Raw genomic sequence first — 11618 nt, 5'->3', positions numbered from 1 at the left:
TGAATGAGAAGAAGCCAAGAAACAGGAAAAAGACTAATTTTAATTACCAGAAAAGCTGCAAAATAGAGAACACAGAGCTAGTGGCAGGAAGGCTTCCAGCTACAGGCAGCACGACACTGAACTCTCCTCGCCAATTAGAGCCGTCAGACCCCATCAGGGGATTAAGTGAGCAGGAGAAACAGCCTGGGTGAGGGTGAGGCCGGACTCAGATGGCAGGAGAGGCGGACGCCGGCCGGCAGCGGGGGCGACCTGAGACTGGCTCCCAGTTCCGGAGACTGACAGGGAGAAACAGCGAACAGTGGGGTGGGACTGCCGTCTCAATACAGACAGGTGCTAACCCCGCCATCTATGGAAATACGTTGCTAAAGACATGTAGCATAATTTAACCGACAATTACATCCAACGAAGGGAGAGAATTCGAGAAGGACTCAGGAAAAGTAGGAGGGGGACTGGCTGAACAATGGCACTAAAGCTGCCACACTGTGGATTTACTACTTGTGTTGTGTCTCCAATTACATCCATCGGGAAAGGAACAATTCAGAAAGGAAAGGGGGCTGCTGTCTGAGGCTAAGCCCACTCGGTCCTCAGTTCATTTCGAAGTGAGCCGGGGCGGGCGGGGAATCAGGGAGACACCAGCACAAGAGCGTCTAAGAGCCCTGAGAGAAAACTCGCAAGTGTTAGAAACAAAGAGAAGCGCTTCCCAGGCAGGACCTGAGGGGATTCTCCGAAGTGGGAAAGTCCACTCAGGAGCCCGCCTCAGGGAAGGCAGCAGCCGGTGCCGCCTCGTGAGGGAACGGCGCCGGGGCTCTGAGAACCCGGGGAGGAGGGAGGCGGCCGGCGGCAGGCGCAGGAACTCAGCGGAGGGGCCCGCGCTGGAATCTCGGACTGAAATTCGCGCAGGTTGCGGGGCGGGGTCCGGAGTTGGGCCGCGGGGGAAATAGCGGCGGACGAGTGAGACGCTGAGACCCAGACACATCCCTTCCAGGGGCGAGGGGACCGGCTCGCCCGGGGACGCGCCGACTGAAGCCGGCGGCGGGAGACGCGGGCGGCGGCGGCGGCGGCGGCGCGGGGGGCGGGGCGGGCGCGGGCCGCGCGGGGCGCACAGCCAGTCAGAGGCGCGGCGCGCGAGCCGCGCGGACGCATTGGCCGCGACGCCCGGGCCCCGGACGCGCCCGCCAGGGGAGGCGCCGCTCCGGCCCCCCGATTTAACCAACTACCGAGCGGGGGAGCGTGTCGGCCAGGAGGCGGCCGCCGAAGTGCCGTGGGAGCGCCGCGCGGGAAGGATGCGTTACCTGCGTCCCCTCCTCAGGGAGCGGCCGGGCGAGCTGGAGGATTCTCTGTGAAGGACTCGAAACTCCGCAGTTGGTCTCCTGCCACAGGCTGGGGTGGACCTGAGCCTCGGCTCTTGTCTGAGCTGTGTCCACGGGCAGGAGGATGGCAGACGGGAATTGAGAGTCGTGGAGGAAGGACGGGGGAGCCTGGCGTCTCCTTGGTAAGTGGCTGACATTCCTTCGCCGGTGACTTGCTGTCTGCGATTGTGCACTTGGCTTCCCAGGCGCTGACAGTTTGTGACACGCTCGCTTCTGCAAAGCCATCCTTTCTTGCCGTGTTGCCAGAATTTAAAACTGTCACAGAAAGCAGCTCTTCCCCCCGCCCTCCACCCCCCCACCCCCCCCAACCTTCTTCTTTGAAATCAAACGTGCTCTTTTTCTCTGCTGGGATTTTAGGTCAGAAAAGTTGAGGCAACGCTAAGCATAATCTACTTGTGTACCTGGTAATGTCATTCAGAATGAGAGCAGACAGTTCCTACAACTGAACTGGAAGGTGACAGATGTCAGGAGAGGGTAGGAAATTGTCTGCAAGAGAAACTAAATGTTCAGAAAATAGGCTGTCCTTCTCAGGTACTGAATGTATGTCTTCTGACTGAGCAGTGTGTTTGTGAGAATAGAGCCTAGATCACTGGACATCTGGCAGTGCGATGACTTGTTAAAATTCAGTGGAGATGCTCTATAAGTGGAGTTCTACAAAGTTCGAGAGACTGAACAAACAAGTATCTTGAATTATGCTAAGGTGTTTTCTCAGTGTTGTGTAGGAAGGTGACGGATTTTTTTAAATGAATATAAAAATATGCTCAGACATATACTCAAAACTCCTTACTGAGTTTTTTGTTGAAAAATTGGAGAGAACATTAATTTGCATATATATGAACATAGTATACAGTAAGTTAAGAATAACACTGACAACCTCAAAATTTTTCAGTTGTTTTAATTAACCTTATTTTGAAAATACAAGCATTCACTAAATGTTTTAGAATTATTTTATTTTTAAATTTCATAACCTCTGTCATGAAAACTATAATCAACATGGTAATTAAAGCACAGGTTTGGAAGAAAAAGAAAACCTTTTAACTGTTTGTGAATTGCCTTAACCTGTGTTCAGTTCGTCTGCTTTTTCTGTTAATTTAAAAGACAAAATCATTTAAAGATGGCATACTTCTATTTTGATTCTCTATTTTAACTGGAAATAGGATGAAAGAAATAGATGTTCATTAGAATACTAGCATTAAAAACTACACACAAATAGTGGGTCAAGTTTTCAAATCAATAGAGGTATTTTTGTTTACCGTTGAACTATAACAAGACTGCAGAAATAACTTACAACTATCACAGCAAGCTTAAAGAGTTCATCATGATTAATATTGTGACCCTAAACATAAAAGAATTAGTAATGATTAGGTCATTATTTTTTTCAAAGTGCCTGTAATGAATTTTAAGCCACTCACAAATGTTTGTTTGCTTATTTTCCTACTTCATATTCAGATTATTATAAGTTTTATGTGGAGTAGTATATTGAATCTCATAATTGACAGGTATATGTTCCTTTGATTCAAGTGGAAAAAACACTATGACTATCTAACAATACATCACATGAAACAAATGAATAAAAAGTAAAAGATGTTATTAAGAGCATCTAAATTAGTGACGAAAACAAAGCCCAAAATTCAAAGTTACAAAAAGGAAATGAGATATAAAAAATAAAATAGAATTTGAAAAGTAACTGGAGTGTGGTGAGATGGTATTAAAGTGTATTTGAAAATAGAAAATCAATAAAATGTTTGTTACAATATAAGTGCCAATGTTTTGTGCAAGGATTGGTGGCGTTTTTAAATTGTTCTTATTTAAAACATCTGAAAACTAAAAAAATGAGGACGAAAAGCAATTCATTTTAAGTTCTCTTTGATTCCATACACAGCTGCATAGATAGTTTGAGTTCTCAAAGCTTAGAAAAAAGAACATTACCCCAATAGATTAACTGAATGCCAGATTTTGCTTGTAAATTGTGAGGCACAAGCATAGGAGGATGCATTTGAAAATAGATCATCTGAGAAGCTACAGTTGTGTGATTTTTAAATGAATTTCTAAAATACCTTAGTGTTTCCCCAAGTGAGTAATGCTTCAAATAGTAGGTGGTCTGAAATCTTTATTTAGTTAGGAAGATAAGCTAAAATCACACCTTGAATGTAGATACGGGCTATGTTTATTTGAAAAATAATTAAATATAGTTTCTTGTGAATGTTTAATCTTATGTGTCCAGTTAAGTGACACTATTAAAAATGGACCAAGTCTGGTTAATATCTAATGCTTTATATATCTTTTTTATTTAACGGTTTCGGAAATCTTCACCACCTCCAGGGAAGAGGTTGGAGTGTGGTTTAATATCAAAACTGACTTAGTGATCAGGACCAGAGGGTGTCAGTAAAGGGTAGAGGGCTCTCCAGATGGAGAAAGAGCGAGCATGTGGTGCTAGCCAAGTCGTCCTGGGAGTGTGTCTTTTAGCTACAACAAAAAGGTATACTTTTATGGAATTAAAAAAAAAAAAAAAAGGATGAAAACTTGTCTGGATGACTCTTCTAGGTTAAAGTTGATTTAATTATATTTAAGTTCCTTTGGTTAAGACCAAGTTTTATGGAGGAGCTTACTGTTCTGTAACCATTAAAAACTAACTTAGGAATTTTATGAGACCAAGATACTTAAAATATAGTGAGATGCCGATTCCATCCTTCCACACCTATTTTGCTTACCTGTAGTCCTTGAATTGCCTCTCTTTTTAAATATGGTTAAAACAATTTTTTTACTAAGAGGTTGGAAATTCATTAGTCTTAATTTAAATAGACCTGTATATTTATATTATTTGATATCTCAAAATTCCAACTTCAAGACCTCAGATTTATTCATCTATTTCTTATTACTAAAGATACAAACATAAAGTGGGAGAGGTTAATTTCTGACAAGATATTTTAAATTAGTATTACAAGGTTGTGCTTATATGTTACATGAACTTTTTAGCACTTTATAGCAGGAAAGAGGCTGGTCGGAAGCTCAAAGTGGTGGGATCTTTGCGAGGTCTGTTTTCTGAGCATTTGTGATCAATAACTCTACATCAGAGACTGGTGCATTTTAAAAAGTAATGAAGTATACAAAAACTCTGTAACACTTAAGATTTAGGGTTAATAACTATTATGAACAATGTCCCATATCTCTATTCAGACCCTTTCAAGTAATTGCTCCTGTTTTATATTTTTTAATATTCAAAGTATACTGTTAGAAAGGTTCTGATAAATGGAATGCTATCAGTTAATATTCCTCTTAGATATTTTTACAGTTTTTTTAAGTTAATTATTTTCATAAAAATGAATATAACAAATTTGGTAGTATTGCACTGATGTGCATATGAGGAATTTTTAAATGGCTTTATTATTTATTTGCTTATTAGAAAGATATTAAATTCTTTTATTTATTAATAAGTGGTCATTAAATTAAAATTATATCCTATGAACTTGATATAAATATCCTATGAACTTGATATAAGACTATATATTTAACTTCATTTGATTTTTACTTATTATAAATCTGTGTATATGGTAAATGTTGAACATTTTCATCCTTATCAACCCCTTAAGTTAAACAGTTTTTAATTTCATATTACAGAGTATTGCATATTGTATTTTTGACTTACAGACTTCTGAAACTTTAAATGTTTCAGTGGAATCATCAGCTCATAAGGCTTACTGAAACTGAAAATGTTAGTCACTCAGTCATGTCCCACACTTTGGGACCCCATGAGCTGTAGTGTGCCATATTCCTCTGTGCGTGGGATTTCCCAGGCAAGAATACTGGAGCTGGTCAAAAAATGGAGGCTCTTTTCTTTAGTACGGGGAAATGGAATTCTATAGGCCGTAAAGTAATTCTGAAAAATAATCAAAATTCTGTCCTTTTGGGGAGATAGAAAAAAAAATCAATGAATCCACCATTTCTTAATCTAATATAAGACAGTATGGTGTGAGCAACTTTAGAAAGTATAGTCATGTTATTTTACCATGTGTTTCTTGAGCTGGAGTTTCTTGTGATCACTGCCATTTGTAAATAGTTCCAAAAATGTTTTATTGGATGGATTTGACAACACAGGTGCAAAATGGATTTTTATTCTGGTCTTCTCAGTGGTCACTGATTAACTTGCTTCCCTGTGGATACCACTTTTTATTTTGAACAAGTGGATTTCTCTTAAAAGATCTTAGTAGGACTTGCACATTTTCTCTTATTTCACTCATAGTTCCAAATATTTCTTATACTCACTTGTATAGACCAAAAAAGTTAAAAATCTTGAAAAAAACAAGATATCAACATATTGTATTAATGTATGTGTATAAGCTTTCCCACAGGCATACCTTTACAGTTTGTAGACACAAACTGTACTAAAATATGAACCTGCCTATGGTTAAAATGACTAATTTGAATGTTATCCAAAATTTAGGAAACTATGTATCAGGCAAGGAAAAAAATAGAAAGTATTTCACTCATCTGAGTAATAGAAAACTCTTGTTTGTAACTGTTGACTGGAAAAGTGTAATTATATGAATAAACATTTTATGATGGGGAATAAGAATCTGCTTGCTCTTTATCATCCTTATAGCTGTTAAATGCTCAAGAAGGAGATCATCTCATTTTCTGTTATGATCCAGTAAAGTAACTATAGCATATGGAGTTCAGAAAGAGAAATTTTGCTGATCACTTAGGTGGTAAAAGGTAGATTGAAAGTCTCTTTCTCTTGATACTCATAATATTGGCAGAAATATTCATCATGAGGCTAAAACAATTAGGGGTTCTTATTGAGAGAGATTTCATAATACAGTAATTATAGTTATAATGTCTAGAGTCAAAAACACATTTTTAATGTGTTTTCACAGATATTTCACTAGTTGCAGTAGTTTGTGTTTAGTCGGTAAGTAGTAGAGAAATGGTACATTTATTTGGTGAAAAATTTACTTCTGAGTGTATGAGGTTTCATCTTTATTTTCTCAGATACTTAATTTCATATTTATAAGTATTAAAGAACAAAATTTTCTGAAACTAAACTGAAGGTAACAAAGAGTTTAATTTTAAACGTACTAGGTTTTCTGGTTTCAGCTTTATGTAAGAACTGACTTTTAAATAATACAATATTTGATAAGTTACTCATACTTTCAGAATAATAAGAAATTCCTGGTGATTAAGATAAATATTGCTTGGAAAATACAGGTTACAGTGGAAATAAAAAAAATAATTATAGTTTTCTAGAAATAAATTTTTATTTAATTGGCATTTGTAATCATTAAATGTAAAATTGTTTCCTGGGCATCTAAATAATGTTAAGTGCCCCTCCTTAATATTTCTGAAACCTTAGAAAAATGTCATATTTAATCTTAGTTAGAGTTTGGCTTTGTCTTATTTTTTTATTTTGAAACTTATCTCTTTATATTCTTTTTAAAAGATATAAACTAGGTTAATCTGGTCTTTTATGTTCAAAAATTAATAAAACTATTTGTTAGTGATGATTAATTTTGCCAGTTTTGAGTATACATAGTGATAAGAAATTTATAAGTTATCTCTTTTGTAATAAAATTGATACTTTGTAATTTTGCACTCTTCTTGTTTCAGTGTGTGGAGTGTGTGGAGATACTGATGGAGAGTTCTTAAGGCTAAAATAAGCATCTCATTAAATATAAGCACACATCTCATGAGTTATTGGTGATGAATAATGAGAACATTTAGAAAAAGATGGCAAAATAATACCACTTAGTGTTGATTCTTTGTCCACCTGATGTTAAGAGCTGACTCATTGGAAAAGATCCTGATACGGGGAAAGACTGAAAGCAAAAGGACAAGGGGCCGGTAGAGGATGAGATGATTTGATAGTATCACCGACTTAATGGACATGAACTTGAGCAAACTCTGGGAGATAGTGAAGGACAGGGAATCCTGGTGTGCTGCAGTCCATGGGGTGGCAAAGAGTTGGACATGACTTAGCAATTGAACAACAACAATGAAAGTGTTGGGAGGAGCCTTACAGAGCTAGTATTTTATTTAACATAAAGAGTAGTTAAGATTTATATGTTTAGCATTACATTTGATGGAAAAATGGGAGGTTTCTTTAATGTCTAAATTAGAGCTTTTTATGGTTTATACCTTTTGTTTTTTGCTGTGAAAATCTTATTTTGATTGCTACTCAAAACTAGGATGTACGTAATATTATTTTGCCGTTGATCATCTGTAAAACTAATGTTTTACAATTTCTAAGACTAGAAAATTAATAATCCAGTTATATTAATTCGGAGAAAATAGCTATGCCCATATTCTCTTAACCAAAAGCTGAACGTCTAGACAATTTAATTGCTAGCTGTGAACTTTTTCACAGTGAACTTAGTGTGCACTCAACAGCTGAATCAAATGGGAGAAGATTTTTGACAGTTTCAGTTAAGAAACCTGGGAACCAAAGGAGGAAAATATTGTAGTTGTTTTTTTCTACAGTATATTTAGAAAGTATTTTTCGTTTCTTTTGTTAATATTTTTCCCCTGTATTGGCAATTGTTTTCTTCAGTAATTCATGTTTAGAGATACACTAAATTAAGTAGAGAATCAGTGAGAAATGTGAGGAGAGAATATTTCTGTGACTTGACAAGTTTGGATAAAATTCAAATTATGGGCTCCCTTAGAACAGTAACAATTTTAGCATTTAATAAAATGCAAAACAGAAAGTGAAACAAAAGTTTTTTTAGAAATAAGCAATATTTTTTAATTCAAATATCAACTTTTATATAAATTCTAGTTTTACTGTTACAGTAATAAAGGAATTAAATAGAGCATTTTTGAGCCAATAATAGTATTTAGTTATCGTTGTTTCTGAACCAAAGTTTCTCTGTGCTTAATTTTAAAAACATGATGTAAATTATTTTAGAAAATATGCTAAAATTTTTCTTCTGTAGAGCTGAACATGCTAAACTGTAAAATTGGCACAGTGCAACTGAGTGGAAAGGCAGTTATATATTGCTGGGTTCCTGTTATAATAATAGTTTTACAGATGTTTTCTCTCAAACTTTTCTTGGTTTACTTAAGACAATAAATTTTTGTGTGTCCATGTGGAGTGACTTCATATTTTACAACTCTTTTTCTTTAAATACTATTTGAAGGCAATAAGATACATGTATAAAGATGGTAAAAGATTGCTTGAAATGATTGATGGCTGATCTGAGATTTGTTCTACTCTATACATACAACCTGGAGAAGGCAGTGGCATCCCACCACTCCAGTACTCTTGCCTGGAGAATCCCATGGACGGAGGAGCCTGGTAGGCTGAACTCCATGGGGTCCTGAAGAGTCGGATACGACTGAGCAACTTCACTTTCACTTTTCACTTTCATGCATTGGAGGATGAAATGGCAATCCACTTCAGTGTTCTTGCCTGCAGAATCCCAGGGACTGGGGAGCCTGGTGGGCTGCCGTCTATGGGGTCGCACAGAGTCAGACACGACTGAAGTGACTTAGCAGCAGCAGCATGCATACAACCAAACATTGCAAATAACTCTCGTAGAAAATATAAAATATATTCTCAAACTTCAAAGTATAAATGATCCTTAATATTCTTTGAACTTTTACTTTGTTTAGATATTTACTCACCTACAACTTAACTGTGAAATTTGCAGAGAACAGTAACCTTAATATGAAACACTGAGATTTAAGTTAAATGATCCAGAATTGATTTTATGAAAATTTACTATTATAAGTGTGTTTGAAAACATATGACTACGTATGTTTGTTTTTCAGTCCTTAATGTGGTCTTGGTGGTTTATACTTCAGTGAGTAAAATTAACTAAAAGTAGTTCTTTTCACATTCAAATTAATTTTTACATTATTTCCTTAACTCAAATAGTCCCTAGTGGGCAGTTGTTGTCAAGTAAGAATGTAAAGGGAAATAAGTAGCTCATGGGCTGGTGGAGGAAATAAGCACATAGGGTGAATACAGTTCAGTGTGAGATGTGAATGTAAGAGTTATATACAGCTGAGGTACAGATTTTCAGTATTTCTCCTTTGGAGACAGCTGTTAGTTTACTCCTACTGCGCCTTTCCGGCATACACTGTTTCATGCTAGCATTGGTTCTCTAATTGCTGCATTTACTTCCTAGTGCCTAAGTTATTCTGAAGTACCTTTGGTTCCAAGATTCACCTAACCACTTTAAATGAATGTTGTATTTTTCTGCATCTCATTATAGTGCTTACTTTAGTATCTTAGAACCATCTAGTCTCTAATGATATAGATGGGTTTGTGGTAAATGTGGCTTAGATGCTGTGAAAAAATGCAGTTCTTATTATGTTGTTATGAATAAGCTTGATTTCTTTCAGTTGTTAAGTATGGAATTGGTGTCGGCAATACTCATTTTGCAGGAGTGGATTAACTGTGAGGCTGTGAAGCTTTGCTTACACAGTCCCTACTAGATAGTGGTAGTAATAGTAGTAACAGAAGCAGGTGGTAAACGTTACTTTGATAATTATGCTGCTGCTGCTGCTAAGTCGCTTCAGTCGTGTCTGACTCTGTGCGACCCCATAGACGGCAGCCCACCAGGCTCCCCCGTCCCTGGGATTCTCCAGGCAAGAACACTGGAGTGGGTTGCTATTTCCTTCTGCAATGTATGAAAGTGAAAAGTGAAAGTGAAGTCTCTTAGTCGTGTCCGACTCTTCACTACCTCATGGACTGCAGCCTACCAGGCTTCTCCATTCTTGGGATTTTCCAGGCAAGAGTACTGGAGTGGGTAGCCATTGCCTTCTCCATTTAATAATTATAGTACTATATCTAATATAAAGAGGCAGTATGCTTTAGGGGATTTGGTGTTTGAATTTTAGGATTCAGTCTTGGCTCTACAATTTATTAGCTGTGTAATTTTAGAAAAGTTACTTAACCTTTATTTATGTGCAACATTAGAATAGTAAAATGTCATGCAGTTGTGATAATAGAAAAGAAAAAAGTGACTTTTCAGTGACAAAAAAATGACATGTTAAAAACATCAAAAGCATAAACCTGGGAGGAAATTTTGATTTTACTCCAGTTCCTTCTAACATATAAGCTGTAAGTTATCTGTCTACCAAAATATTCTTTGTGTGAGGCACAATGTTGTTTTAACTGTGGACAGTGATACTGAGATGTATAGACCAAAATCCTTTAAAGATTATTCCGTGTATCTTCTTTTTCATTTAAATATTTTACTTCAGTAGACATTGCTTAAAAAAATGAGTGTTTATAGTACCACTACTTTTGGAGATCTGAAGGAAGTAAAAGTTTTGATCCCTGACAGTGGAGACATGGAAAAGAATCAGTCAGAACACAATAAGAAACTTAAGAAAATGTATGAATAAACATAATTATTGAGCTATTGCTCACACATTTCTAACTACCTTGGAGGAACAGAAATGGTCATTGTGGGGATGGATTTAACTGACCTCCCAGGTAAAAGGAGAAACACTGGGACTTGGAGGAAGTTTCAGTTAGGGATTGGCAAAGTCTTTTTCCGTTGGTGAGAAGAGAGGCGGAAATGATGTGGATGTTTAAAAGGAAGGTGAAAGATTACTTAATGTAAAGGTAACTCTTTGTAACGCAAAATGTTAATATATGTCAAATGAGGAAATGTAAAGGATTCCAGGAGACAATTGCAGAATTGGAATTTTGTTCAAAAGCAAGATTGTTAACAGTTCATTTTAAGATTAGATGGTAGTTAAGATGAAGTTCAGCCCCAGTTTTTCAGCTTATTGTGAGTTGGACAGGTCACTTCCTCAGTTTATTAATATTCACTCTCTCAAGCAAAAAAGTTAAAAATCAATGAAAGTAAAGGACTTTTTCTCTTCAGGTTTTGATCAGCTGTAATTCAGAGGCTGTGTGTGATGTGAAGTTTTGATGAAGAGGAAAATTCAAACAGAACTGTAGCTGTGGACAGCTGAGTTTAGGATAGAGTCCACCAAATAGAGATAATAAGAAAAGGGATTAAAAAAAAAAAAAAAAGGATCATGTCCCTGGCATTTGGGGAGGCCATGGAAAGAATATGGACTTGTTATACCCATGCTTGGTCCTGGCTCAACAGCCTGTATTGGTTTCCCTGAACAAAACAATAAACTTTCTGAGCTTTCAGTTCTTTTCCTGTTGAAGGATGATATTAACTACTACTAACTTTTCTTATTTTTCTTTTTAAGGAAGGCAATGAGACTGTAGATTCAGGAGGCATAATCATATTCTTCACATCTGTAGGTCTAGTTGCTTAC

The 11618-nt window shown here is 37.1% G+C and overlaps 1 protein-coding gene across 1 annotated transcript in view; it reads left to right on the top strand.

The window, feature by feature from the left end:
• The first annotated feature begins 1246 nt into the window (after positions 1–1246).
• Positions 1247–11618, top strand: part of CNTN5 (contactin 5) — a 1550500-nt gene continuing 1540128 nt past the window's right edge. The window contains exon 1 of the mRNA XM_061143613.1: positions 1247–1492. The gene's annotated coding sequence lies outside the window, so the exon portion shown is untranslated. The remainder of the gene's footprint in view (positions 1493–11618) is intronic.

Source organism: Dama dama, chromosome 1, assembly GCF_033118175.1.
Source record: "Dama dama isolate Ldn47 chromosome 1, ASM3311817v1, whole genome shotgun sequence".
NCBI classification, from domain to species: domain Eukaryota; kingdom Metazoa; phylum Chordata; class Mammalia; order Artiodactyla; family Cervidae; genus Dama; species Dama dama.
This window is presented reverse-complemented; position numbering and strand designations above follow the sequence as displayed.